This window comes from Lytechinus variegatus, chromosome 12, assembly GCF_018143015.1.
Source record: "Lytechinus variegatus isolate NC3 chromosome 12, Lvar_3.0, whole genome shotgun sequence".
Lineage (NCBI taxonomy): Eukaryota > Metazoa > Echinodermata > Echinoidea > Temnopleuroida > Toxopneustidae > Lytechinus > Lytechinus variegatus.
In genome coordinates this window covers 15,856,673-15,880,993 of record NC_054751.1, presented here as the reverse complement: position 1 = coordinate 15,880,993, position 24,321 = coordinate 15,856,673, and the positions used below count along the sequence as shown (strand labels likewise).

At 36.2% G+C, this 24,321-nt stretch overlaps 1 long non-coding RNA gene across 4 annotated transcripts; it reads right to left on the bottom strand.

Annotated features, from left to right (window-relative positions):
• Positions 1 to 449: 449 nt before the first annotated feature.
• On the bottom strand, positions 450 to 23,571 carry LOC121425296. 4 transcript variants are annotated; one of them, XR_005971487.1, is made up of 7 exons: positions 12,550 to 12,651; positions 12,036 to 12,119; positions 8,968 to 9,084; positions 6,223 to 6,469; positions 4,365 to 4,651; positions 3,230 to 3,351; positions 450 to 1,107 (listed from the first exon to the last, which is right to left on the bottom strand). It is a non-coding gene; the product is annotated as an uncharacterized LOC121425296 (long non-coding RNA). The 4 variants fall into 4 exon arrangements; XR_005971484.1 differs by having other exon boundaries at positions 451 to 1,107; positions 4,378 to 4,651; XR_005971486.1 differs by lacking the exons at positions 12,036 to 12,119; positions 12,550 to 12,651 and adding an exon at positions 23,124 to 23,571 and having other exon boundaries at positions 4,378 to 4,651.
• Between the last annotated feature and the right edge of the window lie 750 nt (positions 23,572 to 24,321).

The following is a 24,321-nucleotide window of genomic DNA, read 5'->3' as shown; positions in this document are numbered from 1 at the left end:
CAAATAGTGTTTTAAGCCAAATTCATAAATATATCATTATTTTTCCTTCTACTGCTTAAAATAAATCAATTTCATCTTTTTTATGGTCAAAATAATGTCCCCGAAAATTTCCATAGAAAAAACAATAAAAAACAAAAAGTCGAAAAACAAAGAAATACATAAGAAATTTAGAAAATAGAATACATAAGAAAATAAATGTGATGTTGAAATTTTTTAAAAATAAATTTGATCAGATGCCTATCTCGTGTATGTGAAACAAAAATTTGGATTTCAGGGGCATTATTTTATTAATTAGAGCAAACTAATGATTTTACGCATAAATTAGCATAATTAATGAGACATGAGTTTTTTGGCAGAATTTGATGTTATAGTCTTGTAGATAATGCCATGGGTAATGCGTGTGCCAATTTTCGTCGCGATTGCGCGATCGACCGCCGAGATCATAAGGGGGGCTGAATCAGCCCCCCCCAGTCTTCTTAGGCGTAGCAATAGCCCAGTCTATTTAGAGTTAAATCATTACCTACTTCAGGTACCAACTCTCTATCAATCATTGTGCATTTATCTCTTCTAAATGTAGATACATGTAGGTGATCAAACTCATGTGAAGATAAACCCTGGAAATTATCCCCATATCCAATGTGGAAAAATATAGGTACATTGTAATATCACAAAAACACATAATTCAAGTGGCTTCCATATAGACATACAGCTTTTGAGTCCTGGATAAACAAACTCATTCCAAATTGGTATGAATACAGTGTATGTTCATACAGACCTAACATGCAAAGTATTCTTCACGTGACGCTGGATATCCTATGGTAATTTGTTTGTTTTAGTGAGACTGTAGGGGAAAGAAATGACTTCTTGAAGAGAGACTTCTCCCGTGTACAGCTGACCCTTCTGTCCTCGAACTGATGTGGTAGGCGATATCCACGTGGACGTTTCTGATCCTGAGTACTAATGCAGCTTCACACTGTCTCCAGTCATTTCTAACACTTTGCTCACTCACGGCCACTCATTACTGAACTCTTCTAAGTAGACTGCAACCGTATCTCCCAGTTTTAATAATGGATGTTGAGGCCTTTTCTGCTTAGTACCTAGATGGACCTGAAATATTACAATGAGAAAAGTCTAAATATTTATTACAAAGGCAATACAAGTTAACAGTGGTATAGTGCACATGAACATATTATGGGATACAAGTGATTAATTCTGAGTGTTTGGAATCCCAGCTATGGGTTAACTTTCTTCAGCAAGAAATTGAACCACATTATGCTGCAATCAACCCAAATTAAGGAAAGTGGGTACTGGCAGGATTAATTTGGCTACTTTTACACATTTACTTACCGCTTAAATAGGTTGTTGTTCATAATTTGTTTTTGCCCTCTCAACATCTTTCATGATAAATCTGTTACTAGAAAATATTGTGCTGCGATGTTTCATGACTTATTTCCTTTAATAAGCCTCATGCAACTTTTAAGACAAAATTACGATGTTACGTAAACATTAAGTGTATGTAAGAACAAAATTTGCTTAAAAATGTGATTTCATGTACAAATCAAATGCAAATTCTGCATGCAGCTAACATTAATAAATGTATCACGATTTTTATTTTTACTGATTAAAAGCAATAGAATTCATGTTAGTTATGACTGAAAAAAATTGCAGATGATTTACAATGAAAAACAGTAGTTTTAAAAATTTCCATTTTTAAACCATTTCATAATAATCCTGTCTAGACTGCCCAGATCAAAATTTAGCAGTTTCGTGGGTATTTTTAAAGATTCACAGCCAACTTATGATTAAATGTATTAATTACGGTAACATATTTAATTGATTAAACATAAATTTGAATTAAGTTTAGTACAAATGACAATCAAATTGTGGAGATTACTTCTTGCGTGTGTGCATGCAAATTTTTGTCGCGATCAAGCGGAATGAACATCCGAGGTTTGAAGGGGGAAAGCAAAAACAGGTCTGTCTCCCCGGGCTATGCTATTCTCAATTAGCCCAGGCGAAATAGGGTTAAGATAATAAACATAATTAAATGGAACATTGTCAAAGAATAGCGGCCCAATATTGAGAAAAATATTGTCCTGAATTCATATGTCATATTTTCAGTGATACTTGATAACTATTTGTTTTTCTATAATTCATGGAATAAGAATGTACACTTTTTTTTGTATTGAAAATGCAAAAACTTAATCCTAAAGGGGGGGGGGGGCTTTCCCAGACAATTTTACATTATATCTGTAACATGAAAAGCTGGTGCTGACTCATTCTAAGAAAGTTTTTTTCAAGTCTCGCTAAACTTTTGAAACCAAATTTGCAACCCCTTAGTCAGCGCACAACATTTGTAAAGTGTGCATCAGGCCCAAAACTGCTCCAAAACAAGATTTCCTCTACAGATCCAATGCAAATTGTGATGTAATGCCAAATCAATAAATATATCACCATTTCTACATTTTCTGATTACCAGTAAAAGTAAGTGATAATATTTTCTTTATATTCTGAATAAATTGTAGATGATGTCCATCGAAGATGCAAAACAAAAAGTTGAAAAAACAAAGATTTTACAAAATAAATTTTAAAAAGACATCAGAAAAAAATTTAATATCAATTTTTAGCTCATTACTCTTTGCCTGTTAATATATCATTTGCTGTTTACAGTACCAATTTTCTAGCTACAACAATGACTGAAAAGAAAGGAAAGTTGCTTTCGCTGTGACTGTATGACTTTTTTCCGTTTAACCTGCACAATACTGATACATAGATCACATGGTTCTCTATGCAATGTTGCTTCCAAACTGTATTTGTTTTCAAAATTAGAAAAGATAATCATTCTCTACTTATTAAAACAAAAAAGCTTCATTAAATTTCTGATAGAAATAGGAATTGCAAATTCTAGAATACATTCTGTTAGATTACATGATGGACATCCAGGATTACATATGGTGTTGAATGTTCTCATCCCTGCAACTTTTGCGTACCACTGAAATGTGAATTTAAATTGCCTCAACATTGTATCTCTGCATATACTTTGAAAATACCACATTTACACAAAAGAAGAGGGAAGAAAGATGGCAAGTGAATAAAGATTGATAATTGTGGAGGCTAGTCTTCCGGGCTGACATCCATGACATATAAATAATACTTATCCTGGAAGACTGTGATGATTAAATCTAAATACATGTACATATACACTATTAAATATTTCATTGAAACTTACTTTTGCTGGAAAAGGTGTGACTCTCTTTCTTGCAGTAAAGTTTGTCTCTCTTCTCTGCCAGTTGTCTTCTCTAGGCAAGATTTCAGTTTGGTGCATATGTCGCATTTCAAAAACCGGTTCACCTGGAATGAACAAATAAAGAGAAAAATTACACAATGTATATTTTCTTAGTTTTTCGAGGAACAGTAGTTAACATCATCATAGTTGGGTGCTATACCATTGTAGCAGCTGCACTGCTAAAGCCAGCAAAGTATGCTCTATTATTGTAGATCACCTAAAGACCTGTGTTTATGTTGGGGAATACATAGTCAAGTATATCAAATCTACTTGGTCTCAAAATAGCTTCATGAAATGTGATAGAAATAGGAAGTTATTTCAAATTTTTCAATAAAATGCAAAATCTCTGGTTTTATGATTAACCCTATGATTCAGATTTCCCCTCAACATTTTTTTGTGATATATCTGCCATGCGAAATTTTCTGACTGCGCCATTGACTAAATTTTTATTTTTAAGTCTCACACAACTTTTGAGAATAAACTTGCAACCCCTGAATACATGGTTCCAAAATTACCCAATATTTTGTAAGTGCATACAAACCCCAAAACATGAATTTTTGTTCAAATCCAATGCAAATAGTGTTTTTAGCCCAAATTTATAAAAATGTATTACCAACTTTCCTTTCACTGATTAAACATAATAAATATCATGTTGTCCATGATCAGTGTAATAAAGATTTCCATCATAAAAATCAATAAATAACAAAGAAATCAATCAGAATTCTGGAAATGATATATACAAAAATAATAATTGCGATATTCAATAATTTTTAGCAAAATTTAAGGGCCTTATTTAGATAGTTAGAAGAAAGGTTTTTATTTTATGCATAAATTAGCATAATAAATTGGCAGTATTTATTAGCAACGTAATATTTTTGAAAATTAGATTTTACCATTTTTTAGATTATGCCATGTGTAATGTGAGTGCAGATTTTCATTGCGATCAATGGCCAAGATCATATGGGGGGAGTGGCTGAATCAGCCCCACCCCAGTCTTCTTAGGTATCGAAATAGCCCAGTTATTTATGGTTAAAGGTATAATAGTTAATATTAGTAAATATACAGTGCAAAAACTCACGAGAATCACCTACCTTTGGAATGGTAACATGAGACATTTCCATTCTCCATTTGCGGAAGAAGTATTGCTGACTACAAACAGAACCTCCTTGCTCTTCTACATCCTCCTTCATAATCCGATACACATTTCCATGTATAAGGCATGAAGAAGATGGATTTTGTTGTTGGTTGGCAGTTTCTCTCCAAACTTATCGACAAATTCACTAAGCCACACCATTGACATCATCACAGACAAAGAACAAAGTCCTTTACGATGGTGATTTGATGGACGAGATGTCACCAATCCTTCTGAAGGTTAAATGAATACCGAGGTGGTACATTTAAAGCAAAGGAAACTAAATATGTATCTTCTACAATATTATTATCAATAGAAACATTATCATATTATTTCCTGAGCAAAATTTACACTGGTCACATGTACAACAATCACTATCGCTTTAAAATTGTGATCACTTTAAAATGTAAATCAATTAATTCTGATTACCTTTGATCCTTCAATCATATCCTGCCTCCACGTATTTGAACTTGGTAACACTTGTACATGTACTTGGTCATTTTTACCCTTTGAAATTCTATTTGAGTGAATTATCTACGTTCTAAATTCCAAGCCAAGCAATGGAAAGACCGAGTTAAGAAATAGGTGACCACATTTCTGATGGTGAAATGTTGGGTGTACTAAATTTTGATATCCAAGGTCTTATATATGTCCAATTTCAATGCTTTAAAGTCCATTTTTTAGACCAGTATTTGTCGAAAAATTTGATATTAATGCACCTTTCATTGTAAGGAGGATTTTGACTTTCTGTATCCCCACAATCAAGCCTCCTGCAGTTGTCTTATCATATCAGCACTCCTCTTCAATACATGTACATGTATCTTTCTTTCCAGCATGCACATATAACAATAAGTTAAGGACTTGTTTGAGATTAAAACAAGCAGACTCCCCTTCCCCATCTCCTAAATGAGCACAGAGACCCATTTTTCACATTGAATTTGTGCTTGAATAATTGTAATGTTTGGGAAAAGACATCTGTGACTATCAAGTGAACCAAAAATTGTCCTCTATAAGCTTGCTGGGTTTAGCTCCTGCACTAATGATAATAGCAGAACCAGATCCTAAGAGACAACATGTAAAACTATAATCCCTTATAAATAAATTAAGTGAAAAAAAAGAAAGTTTAAAGTACGTATGATGATTTAATTTTACAAGAATGGTACTAGTCATGTTAAAGGACAAGTCCACCCCAATTAAAACTTGATTAGAATAAAAAGAGAAAATCCACAAGCAAACACTGAAAATTTCATCAAAATCGGATGTAAAATAAGAAAGCAATGACACTTTAAAGTTTCGCTTCATTTCACAAAACAGTTATATGCACATCTTGGTCAGTATGCAAATGAGGGAACTGATCACATCACTCACTCACTATTTCTTTTGTATTTTATTATATGAAAAATGAAATATTTTGATTTTCTCATCATTGTCATGTGAAATGAAGTTTCACTCCTCCCTGAACACATGGAATTCCATTATTTTAACATTTTGTGCTTCAGGCAAGGAGGTCCTAATTGTCACAAATTCGTAAAAATTGAAATATTGTATAATTCAAACAATAAAAAACAAAAGAAATAGTGAGTGAGTGACATCATCGACTCTCTCATTTGGATGTAACTGGCTCGTTCATATAACTATTTTGTTGAAAAAAAGCGAAACTTTATAATGTCATAACTTTCTTCTTTTACATCCGATTTTGATGAAATTTTCAGCATTGTGTTTGTCTGATTTTTCTCTATTGATTCAAATCAACATTTTTCTGAGATGGACTTGACCTTTTAAGGATACCTCTTGAAACATTTACCTGCTAACCCTGACTCCATCTTCCATAAGCGGGTCATAGTAATCCCAAGGATGAGTCTCCATCCATGTTTACAAAGTTGTGATGTTCAATAAGGTACTGCAAAATCCATAGCCTCTGATCTGCTAGAGTCTTGTTCTGAAATCCTCTGCGGGCCTTGCATCTATTCTTTATATCTTATGAAGACAATAACTTCTGCAGCATTTCATTCTCAGTATTGCCGCTAATTCCAGACAGGCTGCATTTCGCTCTGTAAAATCATCAAAAACATCAGGGCATGAATGTACCAGGATGTTCAGTAATACTTTATCCACCTTATGTCCAAGTTTCATGAACTAGGTCCATATATTTTCTTAAGTTATGATGACATTTCAAAAACTTAACCTCAGGTTAAGATTTTGATGTTGATTCCCCCATCATGGTCTAAGTTCATTGACCTTAAATGACCTTTGACCTTGGTCATGTGACATGAAACTCTAATAGGATGTTCAGTAATACTTGATTGACCTTATGGCCAAGTTTCATGAACTAGGTCCATATACTTTCTAAGTTATGATGTCATTTCAAAAACTTAACCTCAGGTTAAGATTTGATGTTGACGCCGCCGCCACCGCCGCCGCAGTCGGAAAAGCGGCGCCTATAGTCTCACTCTGCTATGCAGGTGAGACAAAAACCAAGGACAATGCAGATTTTGTGTATAATTGCACTCAATTCAACACATTCAATGAGAAATGTATAAAAGTAAATGCTCATTTGTGGCAAAGGGCACTAGATCTATATGGTTGTTGCCATGATTTTGAAGATTGGCAGGAGCATTTTCTGTGCATTATTGAACCTTTCTCAGTGTACCTGCTGAATGAGCACAATTGTACAGAAAGTCTGAACAGGCCTTGGCTATTCAGGCAGGATAGTATACATTAAGTTTTTACTATTTTGAATTCCTTTTTTGTTCTGGAGTACCATTATTGCTGCGGGTGTACAGCTGCGTATAAAGTGTTAAAGGTCAAGTCCACCTCAGAAAAATGTTGATTTGAATCAATAGAGAAATATCAGACAAGCACTATGCTGAAAATTTCATCAAAATCGGATGTAAAATAAGAAAGTTATGACATTTCAAAGTTTCGCTTATTTTTAACAAAATAGTTATATGAACGAGCCAGTTACATCAAAATGAGAGAGTCGATGATGTCACTCACTCACTATTTCTTTTGTTTTTTATTGTTTGAATTATACAATATTTCAATTTGTACGAATTTAACGGTAAGGACCTCCTTGCCTGAAGCACAAAATGTTAAAAGAACGGAATTCCTCGTGTTCAGGGAGGAATGAAACTTCATTTCACATGACAATGACAAGAAAATTAAAATATTTCATATTCATATAATAAAATACAAAAGAAATAGTGAGTGACGTCATCAGTTCCTCATTTGCATACCGACCGAGATGTGCAGGTTTTTGTGAAATGAAGCGAAACTTTAAAATGCCATAACTTTCTTATTTTACATCCAATTTTGATGAAATTTTCAGTGTTATGCTTGTTCAATTTTTCTCTTTTTATTCAAATCAAGTTTTTGTTGGGGTGGACTTGTCCTTTAACCAATATAGGCTATATTGCATGATCAACCAGTCTTAAACATATGATTTCAATTGTTTTGAGTAGATATGAAGGATTTTGTTTTGATGATATAACGTTGATAAAATTTTTCTAATTTGAGTAAAAAAATATTACTGCCACATGTCAATCATCTGTACATGTTTCAATGTAAGTTATTTAAAATCAATGATTTTTTAAAAATCATAGTGCAAGTGGAGTAGGGGGCGAGTGTTCATCACTTTATAGGCTATAATGCAATATTATCCTGATTTTAATGACATGATTTCAATTGTTTGGAGAGTAGATATGAAGGATTTATTCATGTCTTGATGATATGAAGTTGATAAAATCTTTCAATTTTGATTACCGGTAAAAAGAAAATAGCCACAAATAAAAAAATTGTCAATCATTTGTACACGTTTCAATGGAAGTGATTTAAATCATGATTTAAATCAAAGTGATTTAAATTAGCCAACCCTGACCCTTTCACAATCAATAATAGCAGAAAACATTAACAAAAGAAAAATGTGCATACATTTATGTTAGCAATTGAAGGTCTTACATGTATGTGCTTTCAAAATGTTGTGTTATTTCTCAACCGCATACCCAGGCATCACAAAAGATGTGCAATATTTAAAAGAAAAAGTCAGGGAGCAGCGCAGTAAAAAAATTGCGCAAAGCTCTGCATAGTGAAAAAAAAATTGTTGGGGACACCCTCCAAGTCCCCCCCCCCCCCCGTTAAATGCGAGTTAACCTGAAATGACCTTAAATTGTGATATTGTGACATGGACATAGTTTAAAATTAATTTCCCAAGTGTTGTGACAACATAAATATGAAAATGCAATGACTACCAAATCAAGATTACTCTTGTCAGTCTAACATACGGTTAAATCTAGATTGACAGTTACAAATTAAGATTCCAATTGATTTATCAAACGACAAATGCTCTCATTCGTTCCTTAGCCCATAGTAGCTCATTTAATAACTACATGTAGGGTAGCCTCTCATGCAGTTCCAAAACCTGATCTCCCTGCGGGCCCTGCTGTTATCGTCATTACCTTACAAGTTACATTGTGGTTTGTACAGGTAAAAAAATGGCAAAATGTAACATAAAATGATCATTATGTGAAATTTTAATTCAAAAATAGCTTACTTTTGCTGAAGTTCCTTCTACACGTACATGATACAGCTTCAAAGCAATGAGAGGAGTCAGACTCTGTCTCTATGTCAGCAAAACATACCATCTGACGTTTTCTTCCTCAGGGTTGACCTTGAATAGATAAAATACAAATTAAAATCACTTATTAATACTTCAGTAGATCTCAGAACTGTTGAAAGAAGTCTAACAAAATTATTGCCTAAAGCTTCAGATCTACTGTATGGTTTGGTGGGCTTAATCATTCATTCAGAGATCCCTATGATATCAACTAGGTTTTGGTAACCTATTAACTAAGCATTCTAAAAACCTGCCTTAAACAATTTAAGGATAGATTTCCATTTGTATTTGCACTGATCTTAACCCCCTTGCCTTCAAACCTCTCAAAGAGCATTTTTCTACTGAACAAAAAAAGCATTATGATGCCATGGCCCTGGGTAGCAGAGGTGCTAGATTTGCCTTGGAGTGATTCATTTATTATTCTCCACAGGCAGCACCCCTGGAATTCTGGAAGGTGCTATAAAATGGAGAAATATAACCAAATATTTTCTAAGAATTAATCATACAAATAAGTGTATGAAATTAAGTAATATCCTTAAACTCACTTTAAATTTATGTAGCTTAGTGAAATGGTAATATTTTGGGAAATATCAATTTTGACATTGCTACAAAGTACAAACCCCACAAAAATCACCAGAAATAAATTTTCAGTTGAATATGCCAACAGAAATAGGGGAAACTTAGCTTCATAATGATATATATTTGACATCTCCCTTCTATGTCGTATTCGTATTGCAATATATGTTTGAATTGTTTATGTGTATTTTTTTTCCAATATATTCGCCCACTTTATCATTTGTGTTTGTACAATTTATATCATTTGTATGTACAGCCAGTGGAGGCCAAATTTCTATGTATTTTATCATGGAGAGTCAAAAGGGGCTTAAACTTTTGTTACTAGCAGAATCTTCTTCGGAGGCAAAATGACAAACATATAAAGTGGAGCCAATTATCATGGATCAATAATAAATGAATCTGAATCTGAAGATATGAGTATTGGATGTTTTCAACATCATTACCAAGAGAAGAACTTTGACTCCCTCAGATGTTTACTTTTGACAAAAGAGGGATTAAATTTGGGAGTCTATTGAGGCACACTTACCCTCACACTATTGTACAAGGTGACAAAAAGAGGATTAGAACTCATTCAAATCAGCTTAGAGCAACTTTGACACAGTAATTAGGCACTTCCTGTCTTGATTGCAGAGAAGTATCAATGAAAGGTTTTATCAAGTTTTAAATTTCCTTGAATACAAAATTAGGAAAATACTCTTGTTTTGCATTTCAGGAAGAACAAATTCCAAAATAATTTAGAGACAAATATCTGTCTAAATAATACTTTCAGAACATCAATATGGGTTTATTTGATACATCTATTTTGTTAATGGGTGGTCATTGGATGGCACATGGTCATTAATACCACATACACAACTTAATGAATCTGGGTTTCTGTCAAATGATACACAAGACTATTCTCTTATTTTTTTTTGGAAATATTTCCATTCCTACTTTTCATACACTAATGATGCTAGTAGTAGTAGTAGTTGTATTACATGTTATCAGGCCAAATCATAAAATAAGGTTACTTCAGCAACTGGTGGGCTTAATCATTGACTTTAAAAAGGTAAATTAATACAATACTAGCACATCAATGATGTGGAGCTCATCCGCCAACTCGCAAAGAAATTTAACGCAATTTTTAACTTCAGCCCAGTTGACAATGTAGTGAATTATATTGGTGCACTAGCATACATGTACCTACAAGCCACAACCCATGCAAAGGACGTATCCTTGCCCCCCTGATGAGCTTGAAGATCTCTTTTTTTTTGCCTGTCAATTTTTTTCTGGTACGATGAAGACCTTTTTTTTTTGCTTGTCAATTTTTTTGGCGGACGGTTTTACCCCCCCCCCCCCGTGGAAAATCCTAGGTACGTCACTGTATTGGCGACATAAATTGAGGAAACAGAATTGAAATTGATGAATAAATGAAAAAAACATTTTTTGTGATTTGTGAAAAAAAATTGTAAATAAAGCATAAATAATTTTTTAGTCAAAATTTTTGAATTCTGTGTAAAACCTTGGTGAACCCCATGTAGCTATCAGATGGAACAAAAAAATTCAAATTCGGTTTCTTGAGTTTTGAAAAACATGCATGAAAAACATGTAGCATATTTAATGAGTTTCTAATTTTGCATCCCCCACCTAGAGCTATCATATAAAGCAAACAAAATTGAAATTGACAAATGAAGGAGAAATAAGTGTTTTTTGTGATTTATTATTAAATTTTGCATAAATATCACATAAACTAGCATTATTTTCTAGTCAACATTTTAAAATTCTGTGTGGAAGTTTGGTGACTCTCATGTAGCTCCACCAGATGTAGGAAAAAAATAAAAAGTTGACCAACTAATAAAGCATTTCTTGGTGATAATGAATAAATTTTGAATAAATTACCAATTTTAAGTAATTTTCTAGTCAAAATTCTTTGTTGAAGTTTGTGAACATCATGCAGCTACATAGAAAAGGCAGAAAATATCATGAAAATGATTTTCTTTCTTGAATTAAGTTGATTATTTTTATATGAATAGATTTCTTGACCTCATAATAGATGGATTTGGTGTCAAAATCATGATTCTAGGTTACTCAGAAGCTGAGTAAAAAACTCTGTTTTGGGCGACCATTTTGAAAAATCCTAGATGGCAGCTATATAGGTCACAGTGCACATGGAAACTTTATTATTCTAACCTTTCCTTTAATTTTCAATTTCTTCAAAAAATATCCGGCGAAGATAAAATATGAACTAATTTTTTCCCTGAAGCTAGTGGTGGGTACCAATGGGAGAAACTCATGTTTACAAGAGTCTTCAGGAAATTGGCAGGCTCCAAAAATGAGATACAAATTCATACACATATATCATGCAAACTATAGACTGCAATCACTGCATGTATATGCAAATGTACTTTGTAATTGTATCGATCTTCATGAAAAAGTTTTCAAAGACACACCTGGTGAATTAAAGTTAATATCGACTTCAGAAATGTAACAATCCGACTTTTTGAAAGGGAAATCTACTTCTGTTGAGTAGCCACCTGTAAGCATGTTTAAAGAACCAAAAATTAAACAACACATTCAATCATTTTTAGATCAAACCTTTCACCCATCATTCATTTAGAGATAGTCCTCCAATAAATGTTAGCAGAATTTTAAAGAGGTGGAACATCAAAAAGAATATAAATCAGAGAGGGCTCTATAATATGCAAATAATTGCATCAGTACCTTTTGTTTAATAAAAGTTTAAAGGGGAAAAGAAATCATCTAAATCCTTCAACTTCACTTAAGACCATATAAAAACAACTAAATTGCTTCCATAAATACAATGTTTACAACATGTTAAAATTACCTAATATCAACCTCCGTCTTTTTAAAATCGATTTTTGTTTGAGTTTGCTTGCCCTTGATGCCACATTTCAGGAGGCAATTTTATATGGATTTGTAAACTACTCAAAACGTATAATATACCTGCTTGAATCTCAACTTCACTTGCATGGGGTTCATGTTGTAGTGTACATGGATGTACTTTCTCTCTTTGAACAACACTGCTTTCACTGAACACTTCAAGTTTCACCTGACAAAAGATAAAAAAATCCAGACTTCAGAAAGGAAAATTAGAATAATTACATCATACAATGTACCGGTACATGTAGCCTAGGTAGGACCAAGGCTAACCTTCTTCTTTCTTTTAATACTATGCTTATCTATGTATAAAAGTATGCAAATATTCAGGCTATAGGTTCATTCCAGTTAATATAAGGCGATAACTTGATTTACCTGGGATATAGTTAATGTAATTCTAACCATGCATTCACTTTTGCATGCATGTGGTAGGTAATTAAAACCTGTACGTAATGTGTAACTTTCTAAATATGATAAACAAAGGAAAAGCATGTAAAGCTTATCTTCAGCTTGGTTCATCTCCCCAAAGGGAATGCCTCTAGACCCCATTTCATATCATTACAAGATTATCTTCCCCCCAAAATAGTTGTGGTGTTAAGGTCAGATATAATCTTAAAAAATTGAATGTTATTTGATAAATATGCTAATTTTACATTATCTAATTTTACATTATCAGATTTTACATTGATTGCTTGACTTTTCCATTGCACAAATCTATTTCATTCATTAAGACACACATAGTCATAGAATTAGAACACAGAGTAGAGAATAGATCCCTCTAGGCCTAAAACTGTTTCACCGGTATAAAACTCCCAGTTTATAAAAATCCTGTGTAGATCACTCGCATTACAGTTTTTTTTTCATTCCTTGAAATATCACTTTTGAAATAAAAAATGGAAAGAGTTCCCTATGCACCCTACACCAAAAATAACAAGTATTTAGACTTCTCGTTCATTCACTTCAAATTTATCTATTGATTTTTTAATGTTATTATCATTTGCTTGGCATCACCTAGCTGTGCCATGCCTGGTACTGCTGGTAGTCTAACAGTGAACTGAAGGGGACATCCCGATAGACCGCGGGTCTGATAGACCGCGGGTCCGATAGTCCGCGGGTCCGATAGACCGCTGGTCCGATAGTCCACGGGTCTGATAGACCGCGGGTTCGTTAGACCGCGGGTCCGATAGACCGCGGGTCCGATAATCCGCAGTGCGTGTCAAATTATGATCAGATATATCAAATGTCATCGAGCGGTCCAAAGGTCAAATGATACGAGACCATGGGGTTCTATCAGGTGCGGATCCAAGGGGGGGGGCGAGGGGGAACTGCCTCACCCATCCCCCCCCCCCCGCTCAAGAAAAAGAGGGGGAGAGGGGAAAAGGAGAGAATAAAAAGAGAGAGGAAGATGGGAAAAGAAGATAATAGAAAAGAGAGTACGAGGGGAAAGGAAAGACAAAGAAAAAGGGAGAAGAACAGGGAGAAAGAAGAGAAAAAAGAGAGGAGGGAAAAGGAAGAGAAGAAAAGAAAGCTAGGAGAAAGGAAAAGTAGGAAAAAGAAGAAGAAAAGAGGAAGGAAGAGAAGAATATTTAAATAGAGAGGAAGATGGGAAGAAAGATAAGAAAAAAGAGAGATAGAGGAAGAGGGGAAAAGAAGAGAATAAACAGAGAGAGAGTGGAAGGGGAGGGAGAGAAGAAAAAAAATAAAAGAGAAAAAAGGGGAAAGGAAAGAAAAAGAAAGAGGGATAAGTAATGGGAAAGAGAAAAAAGAGGAAGAGGGAAAAGAAAGAAAAGAATGGAAAAGAAGAAGAAAAAATAGGAAGAGAATAATATTAAAAAGAGAGAAAGATGGGAAGAAAGATAAGAAAGGGAGAGATGGAAATGAATGTTGAATGTCCCATTGGGGGATTTGAAAGCTCATCTTTTTAGGTTGGAAATTGGAATATCAAAAATTTTCAGTTTAATCGTTGCAATATGTATCGTCTTGATGACTAACTTTTCGACCAGTATTTAACATGGTAATTATCTAGTTACAGTGCCGGCCGCGGGAAACGTCACGCCCGAGCACGCAAACAGCCTAGGGGGCTTTCGCGTCTAACCGAGGGTATTCAAGGGGAGCAGTCTAGGGCGTTTAGACGGGCCCGCGGTTTCCCGCGTGCTATATAATATTGGCCGTGCCCGCACTTACCCTCGGAAATCCGAGGGTACGTACATTGCACTATGTTTACATGTACATGTACTTCGATTATCTTGTGATAGACCATTATGTTTTTAAACTAGCGTGATCGGGATCTATTGTAGGTTGAATTTTTGATTTAAGATGTTATTTGTTTTCTTTTCTTTTATTCTTTAATTTCTGTTTCCCTTTTAATTCTTTTCCCTTATTATTTCTTTCCCTTCTTTCCTTCCCTGTTTCCTTTCCGTTTTTCTTTTGTCTTTGTTTCTTTCAAATAATGAAGGAATTATTTTTCTTTCTTTTCACCTCGGCTGGAACGTCGAAGCTATTATCGCAATGAATCTAAACTTTTCGACAAATAGATACATGCATATACTCTCGGACGAAGGCCTTCTCCGAGTCTTGACATTTTTCAGTGCTCATTTATCATTTCTTTTCGCTGGAATAGTCACAATGATCGTTGATTACGATACGTTACGACGTGTTTATGACATCGGTCATGCGCGAGGTCGACTCATGATATTTCACCGCCTCCTTTTTGTGCCACGATCTTTCTTTGATTTCTTTAAAGGGGGTTGTCGATTACGATCCGACGTTGGTGTGTTCTTTCGACATCACATCATGCACGGAAGGCAAGAGCCCCACTTATTGTCATTTTATCTCATTTCGGTATTGATATGTTATAAACCTTTATCATAAGCGGGGTATATAGGGGGCCGGGGGGGGGAGCAAAAAAACCCCTCTCATATCGGGGAAAATTGTTCTTTCTCACATCATAAAAAGTAGACGCGCAAAAAGCGAACCCCAGCAAAACTGGTTGTGCTCATCGATTTTTTTTTTATTTGGTTCTTTTGTTATTGTGCAGTCTGGGAGAGTCTTGCTCCCCGTCCACGCCGACCCCTCTCCTTTGATCACATCCGCTTCCCAATTTATGACAGGATGTTCTTAGAAATGGGGGGGGGTATTAATTATCTGATGCGTCAACAACAATGAATAAGGATATTCTTTTCAATTCGGTTCAAATCGGGTCTTTAAAACCCCCACCCTGTAAAAAGTATAAATTTACCCCAATGTTGCAGATTTAACAAGTTTGTCTTTTTGCTAAAACGACTGATTACATTATCTGCTCTCGATTGCGGTGTTAGTTACATCGGTAGATATTCGGATTGGGAAGGTAATAATAATTAACATAATCAAAGTAAAGATTACTTGTCCAACGCATTTATTACGCGCAATTTTATACAAAATTATAGATGGGTTTAAAACGAATATCAATATACTTGATACACTTATATGATGATAATAACACGACTAATTGACGTCGAAGTAAAGATTAACCTATGATTTTACCCCAATGTTGCAGATTTAACAAGTTTGTCTTTTTGCTAAAACATCTGATTACATTATCTGCTCTCGATTGCGGTGTTAGTTACATCGGTAGATATTCGGATTGGGAAGATAATAATAATTAACATAATCAAAGTAAAGATTACTTGTCCAACGCATTTATTACGCGCAATTTTATAAAAAGTCATAGATGGGTTTAAAACGAATATTAATATCCTTGATACACTTATATGATGATCGTCGAAGTAAAGATTAACCTATCATTTTTACGAACTGCAGTTTTATATTGATAGATTAGTTGGATATCATTTATGGTCTAGACATTGTTTCAATTATTTCATTTCAGTAAAACAATATTTTCCTTCGAATATATTTTGTTATATGAATTGGAAATGATAAAACGAAATCACAAAACCAAACCACAGCTTGGTACAATACATAATTCAGTGTTATATGGAAGATAAAAATAATAATAATACATGAGATTTGTAAATCGCACTTTCCATCTTGATTAGATGCTCAATGTGCTCCAGAGCAGAACAAAACTATTTGCATATATGTAACTATGAAAAACTTTCCTAACGCATTTAGCTTAAATGCTTAAACCCAAGCAAAAGTATGTTTTTGAAAGCTACTGACGTGTTGTATGGAATGGGTACTTAGCGAGTTAATTATCACTTGCCGACAAAGCAAGAATGGAGCTATACAAACCCTTCTTTTCTTTTATTAAGAATTTTAGCGGGTGCTCACGCAAACGCTAACTATCAAACCTAACTTCTTTTCGGGGAACAAAGGAGTTAGTCGAGCCAAGTTGAAGAATAAAAGCCCGTCCGGGTTCACCTCTATACAATATAGTCGAAAATCCCTTTAATCATCACGCTCGATATCCCCCGCTATATTTTCTCTTTCTCTCCCTTTCCCCTCCTTTACCCCCCCCCATTTAATTACTCTTTTCCTTCTTGCTCCCCTTCATATTTTTCTCCTTTTCCCTCCTTCTGCTGTCCCTGTATATATTTTTTTCCCTTTCCTTTATCCCTTCTGTTCCCTTCCCCCTTCCTTTTCTGTGCCCCTTTCACTCCTTGATTTGTTTCTCCCCTTTATTTTCTATTGCTTTCCCTTCCCCTTCTTTTGTAATACCCCCTCCGTTATATTGCGAAACAACAGTTTCTTGTATTCTATAGTATGTATAAGTAGCTTAATTTAACATAGCATTATATGTTGGGAAGAGAGAATGAGTAGTTTTATAACTAAACGGTAAATGAAAATAAATTTGATGATGAGAGGTGCATATGAAAATGATGTCCACAGATAAACATCGGGAAAAGATGAGAGCTAGTGGTTGAGATAGATAAAGGTAAATCAGGAAGGGGATAAAAAATTATGAAAATTAGAGAGGGGTTCCAGTATTTTGATAAGAATAGTCGTATCCTTTTCTTTCCCTTTCCTTGTTTCTTTTCTTAGTCCCTTTCCCTCTCTCTTTCTCGCCTTCAGTAACTTTTATCCCCGCTATTTCATCTTTCTCAATTTTCCCTTCCTTTTTAATTTCTCACCCCTTATTCCTTCTCTTTATCCTTCTTTCTTTTATTTGCCTTCCACCTTCCCTCTTTTCTTTCTATCTCACCTTCGCTTTTTTCATCACCTCTGTTTTCTTTCTCTCTAGGTTCTTCTTCTTGTTTTAATTTCCCCCTTCCTTATCCCTTCTCCATTTTACCTTTTCCCTCTTTCTCTTCTTCACCCCCCCCTCTATTCTCTTTCTCCCCTTTCCCCTTCTCTCAGTCCGGGCTCCCAGTTTTCTATTTCTTTTATCAGCCTCTTATTACATTTTGCTTCCGATTTGAAAGATAGTTTTCGAAAAGTTTTAGTGTTACAGTGCCGGCCGCGGGAAACGTCACAGTGCCCCGGGGATAGACGCGGGCGGTTCCCTAGGGCAATAATTTTCTAGGGGAGTGGACGCGGGCGTCTTCCCGCGTCCGCTCCCCTCAAATGCCCGCTACGGGCTACCGCGTCCGCCCTAGGGGGCACTGTGACGTTTCCCGCGGCCGGCACTGTACATACGCGTCCTGTTCAGGTTCTCAAACATTGCCCAGAATGTTAAATTTTCAGGACGATATACATGAAATTTAATTTTTAGCTTGCATATGGCTTATGAGATTATAACACATTTACGTTGCTTATAAAGTAAATCTAGGAAATGACTGTTAGGACATGGGCGTTTGCCCCCCCCCCAACAAAAAAAAAAGAGAGAATCAAGGCTAAGAAAAAATAGAGAGAAAAGGAAAGGGATTAGGATGAAATATACTATTATTTTCCGAATATTATGTCAAGATCTATCACAACCTTGTATTTTTGTAATAAAAGTGTCAACATAATTGCTTGCTCGCTTCGCTCACTGCCAACTTCTTATTAATTTTATGCGATACGCCATATCAAGCCCCTCGAAATTGTTGGCTCATTACACTTGGGCAAATCAACTTTGAGCGGCCGATCGGGGAAAATATGGGAGAAAAAAATGGCCCCTCCCCTATTGGCGGAAGCTGGGTCCGCCCCTGAATTAGGCTTTCAGGATAAAATACAGGAAAAAAAAAAAAAATCCGATCACGCTTCGCGTGCTCATTATTTATTTAGGCCTTGTGAGATACCTCAATGTGTTTTTTAAGAATAAAATCTCAGATTTTCTTTAACGTCTACCCCCACCCCATTTCATTCATTTTTTTATCTAGGTGCCCTCGGCCCCCCCCTGCACCAATGCTGAATAAATACGCCACTGATGAGGATAATTAGTCAAGATTGCATATTTCCTAGAGGTTATCATTGATAATATTGAAGGGTATACTAAAACAATAGTACAGAAACTACAGCTCCCGTTCACAATATTCTAGTAGGGCCTACTCTGGTGAGAAGTTAAACCAAATTGCACCCCCCCCAATCACTCGTGCTTCGCGCTCCCATTGATTTTACAAAATGGGCGGAAATCCCAGGGGGGACGTGTCCCATGCACCTACTCAAAATAGTAGGGGGGACACAATATCAAATGTCCCTACTATTTTGGTCTTTGATAATCATAGAAATACATCATTCTAAATCGAAATAAAACATGTATTTTGGGACAAGATGACCTTACTTTGGCGTTGATAACCTTTTTTTCCGCCCCTTGTCCCCATAGACGGATCCAGGGGGCCGAGCTCCCCCCCCTTCTTGGCGGAGCAAAAAAAGAAAAAAAAGGAAAGAAAGAAGGAAAAAAGGAGGAGAAAGAGAAGAGAAAAGGAAGAGAAGGACGACGAAGGCATAAAATAAGATGAGGGGAAGACTTGGAAAATAAAAAGAATCTTTCGTGCAACTATATAAAACTTTCGCTCGCGCTTCGCGCTCACATTGCCTATTAGGTGATTTACATATCTTGTTCAATATGGAGTTCGAATATCAAGTTTGGAAGTCAATATACAACACATATTTCACCTCGGAAATCGAACTTTCATTATTTTGTGTAATTTACAATTGGTTTTTAAAAAGTGCTCTGTAAAAATGTAAATTTTATGGTTTGAATGTTAACATTTGCTGCTTGCGATACGCGCTCGCAAATTTTGATTTATCAGGTACCTATATTTTCGTGTAATCCATAAAGTTGTCAAAATATCCCTTTTCTGGTCTGATTGTAAGGCGCATCAGCTAGAGCGCTGCACGCTCGCAATTTGATTGGCGAGTTTTATAAATGTTTCAATATTGTTTATATACAACAAACTACTAAAAATCCCCTTTTCATGACAGTTTATCAAAAATTATAGCTCGCGACTTGTGCTTGCATTAATGGTTAAAAATATATAAACTGATGCATCCTATTCATAATAACAAAAGTGAAATGTCCAGTTTTATGCCATGATATCATCAGATTTTGCGCCTTATTAGGCATTAATAAATATATCAATATAATAATTAAATTCTCCCTTCATTTCATCTCGTGCTTATCAAGATGAATAGGAAGATAGTCATCATTTTCATATGATGGCATGTCGTAAGGATGTCCCGGTCCTATGTCAAAACTGAAAGTAATAATAATATCAGCTCTTTTTTAAGTGCGATCCATATCCACCTTACAATTTTTCTACAAAGTGCTAGAAATATAAAGCTGAAATTGACTCTTTTTTTCAGATCGGACTATCAAAGTTTCATGATTTTCATGATTAAAGTGTTTAGAATGTCTAGATTCTAGGTCTAAATATGAAACACGCTCGCGCATGTTTATTCAGATACCCAACTTGTTCTGTAATTTAAATCATTATCAAGTGTCAGATCACAATATCAAAAATTTTCTGCTCGCACTTTGTGCTCGCATTATTAATGTAGGATTCTAGGAATACGCCATATTACTCATCCTTTTGATGATTTACAAAACATGAACAGAGTGGCCCACTTTTAGGTCAAAATCTCGATTTTTTTTCTTCTCGCGCTTCGCGCTCGCATCATTCGTTAAATTACATAGCTATCCTGTTCACGATTACAAAAACTGATTGAAAATTTCCATTCTTTCTTTTAAAAAGTTCAAAAATGTTCAGCTCGCGCTTCGCGCTCGCATTTTTTGATTGTTGAAATAATTATGTGACGCCTTCATGGCAAGTGCAAGCAGTCCTTAACAGGTACCAGTTTAAAACGTATAATTTTTTTTTGCTCGCGCTTTGCGCTCGCATTATTAATGCTCATATTTTTTAAGATTTACAAATCATGAATAGAGTGTCTCGTTCAGTAAATATTATAGGACTAAATCTAGAAATTTTCCGCTCGCGCTTCGCGCTTGCTTTAATCGTTTACTCATATACCTATTCTGCTTGAGTTTAAAAAAGTGCTTAGAATTTCCTTTCTTTGGGTGAAAATTTCAAAAAGATTCAGCTCGCGCTTTGCGCTTGCATTGTTTGATTGTTAAATGCTACTTCAACAGGTATCTTTTTCATCAGTTCATTTCCCCTCGCGCTTTGCGTTCGTAGTTATTATTAAGTTGCATACATGTCTTTTTCATGATAACAAACATTGCCCAGAATCAGTTCGAATTTTAGGAAAAAAATACATAAAATATCCCCAAAAATTAGCTCGCGCTTCGCGCTCGCATCATATAAATGAGGATTATGATATTATGTATTAATCTATAAGAATAAAGCCAAGAAGTGACTAATGAGGACTACCCCTTCAAAGAAACAAACAAAAATTATCTTCGAGCTGCCGATCGGGGAAAATATGGCTGAAACAAATTTCCGCCCCACCCCCTGCCCCCCTATTGGCGAAGGCTGGAACCGCCCCTGTGTCCCCCCCTACCTTTTGGTATTTTTGTATTCATAGATTTTTTTTTCAAGAACACATTAAAAAGTGGTCTTTATTTTTTTCATGTGATTATAAGATAATTTAAGTTAGCCTGGCCGGGAGGGAGTGGGCACCATTTTTCGAAAAGTACACATGGGCGCCATACATCAGGTCAAATTTGCTCCCCCTCCCTCCCCTTGAAATCCTGGATCCGCGCCTGCATGGGTTCTATAACAATAACCCAATTAGGGCAATCACCCACTGACAACTACTTCAAGGAAAATATTATCCCCATATTTTTTTAACGCCGGGGACTGTTACCCCCCCAAGAGATTTACTCTCCAGACAATAAATTTTTTTTAACCCCAGATAATTATGAAAATAATCATTGTGAAAATGCCTCAACGTGACGACATGGCGTGGTACTTACCATGTTTTAATTAATCATTGGCGGCCGAAGGCAAAACATTTAGGGGATCCACCTGAAATTTTGGGATGGACACAGGTAAAAAATTGACAAGCAAATCAACCAAAATTTTAGGAGGGACCACCAAAATATTTTGACAAGGAAAAAAAAGAAGGTTATCAACCAAAATTAGGGGGGGCAAAAATATTCTAGGGTGGTCTACCTCAATTTAGGGGGGGGGGGCGTAGAAAAGAAATTGACGACCAAAAAAAGGTTCTCAACTAAAAATTTAGGGGGGACCGTCCTCCCACCTCAAATTTAGGGGGGAAAGCCCTCCCCCCCCGCTTCCGCCGCCTATTAGAGTAATTAATAAGCTTATTATTTCGACATAGCGATATATTCTATCTTGTCAAGTCGATATGTCCACATGGCGAGATATGAAGTGTACAATTTCCGGCAAGCTAGAATCCCGATATATCGCCATGTTGACATGTAACATAATTAAGTCGACTTGGCAAGATACAATATCTCGCCATGTTGACATATAACTTTTTATAAGTGGACTGACTTGGCAGGATAACGTATCTCACCATGCGGACATAATAAGCTTATTTAGTCGACATGGCAAGATAAAGTATCTCGCCATGTCGTCAAGTCGATGGCATTTTAGAGGCTCCGTATGGCGTCAAGAGGGCATTTTTCCGGGGGGGGGGGGTGGGGGTGTAGTCCCCGACGATAAAAATATGGAGATGATATTTTCCTTGAAGTAGACGTCAGGGGCGATTTGTCCTGTGGGTCATCGTTATAGAACCCCATGGACTCGTATCAATGACCTTTTGACCTATTGATGACATGGATTTCACTATGTTGTCCTGATCATAATTTTACACACACCGCGGACTATCGGACCTGCGGTCTATCGGGCCCGCGGTCTATCGGACCCGCGGTCTATCGGGCTGTAACCGAACTGAATCACTGTGACCTGTAGCTCTCTCCTCCCAATATAAAGCTAGTGTTGCTTACCTTGCTTGGGACTCTAATTCAACTCGTTCCAAATGTAGTCAAAAACTCATGCCGCTGATGTCTATGAACAATATCACCAGGGGGGGGCAGTCAAATGTATTGCTATACATCTGCGTGACCAAATTACATGTATTTCCAGACACCCCCTAAACAAGTTTTACACAGGCATCATTTACACATTTTGGGCCCTAAACAAGTTGTTGCCAGAATGACCCCTAATGGAAACTAAGTGTAAAAATATTTTTTTTAATTTCTCTGTAAGTGGATCGAGCCAACACTCACACTGTCACAGCCACAGGCCCAACACTAAACAGTAATTGGTGGCGGAACAACCAATTTAACAGAGACCAAAGTTTTTAGTATAAACTAAAAATAAAGCCTAGGCTTAGCCTTAGGCGCGCCTTACCTCTCTCTGCACCAACGGGATCTGCTCGAACACAACGTCGTTGCTTGCTGCAATCTTCGAACCCGTAGCTGATGTCAAATCGCCAAAACTCGACTCAATAATGATATAATCAGACTGAGAGTGGGACTGGGCCTGGCGCTGGCCTGGAGCCGTACTCCGGCTCGTAGTAGACTGGTGGCCTCTTCATTTGTTGCAGCATTTTCCTCTTCTGTAAAATAGAGAGCTTTGAAAAGCTGTCGCGCTTCGTCGCCATCGGAAATTCTTCTTCGTTTAAATTAAGTTCACATTGCAAATGTGTAGTTCGACTGTTCGAGATGTGTGGTAGAATTACACACGTGCTCAGCGTCAGCTTTGTGTACAAACAACACACATGTGCGATTGATTGCGAAATCAAATTTCTTGCACTGGCCGTAGGCTAGGCATAGCCATAGGGCGGCATAGGGTGTAAATGCTGGACAGGTCCTGTGTGTGTTTTGTGTGCTGGATATAGAGGTCCATGGTGTGTGTGTAAGGGTGCGTTTGTGTATCGTGTCTCGTATTTTTTTCTTTGTTATGTTACTGGTCTGGGGTCCGTTGCAGAAAGAGTCAAAAAATCATTTGCAAGTCAAAAATGCGCGATGTTGATTGGTTGAAAATCAAGTTGCGCGTAATTTTTAGAGTTGCGTTTGATTGCAACTCTTTCTGCAACGGGCCCATCATGGAGCTTTACGATGTACGGTTCCGTTCATGTATTGTATGGGCATGTCCGTAATAGATGGGAGCGGGGTGGGGTGTGTGTTAAAGTGTATACCTTTTTAAAAGAAGGGAAAGTTCACCCTGAAGAAAAGTTTGTTGTAAAAAGTAGTACTAAAAATTGGTGAAGGTTTGAGGAATTCCGTTTAAGATTCACCTCAAACGAGGAGCACCATTGTAATAAAACAGGCGCGTAGCCAGCTAGGGGGAAGCGATGGGGGCGGTCGCCCCCGGCAACAAAAAAAAAACCGCACCAAAATGAAAGAGGGGAAAGGGAGGAAGAAAGAAAAAGGAAAAGCGAAGAGAGTGAAGATGGGTACAGCCCTAATGTTTTCTATTTTATTTTATTTTGTCAAAAGAATAAAAACCTAAATGAGACGTTCTTTTATAATTCATACAAAATTTTGCTTTCGCGCTCTATCCAAACTATGATACGGTTTTTCCCCTTCCCATTTATGGGATTTGT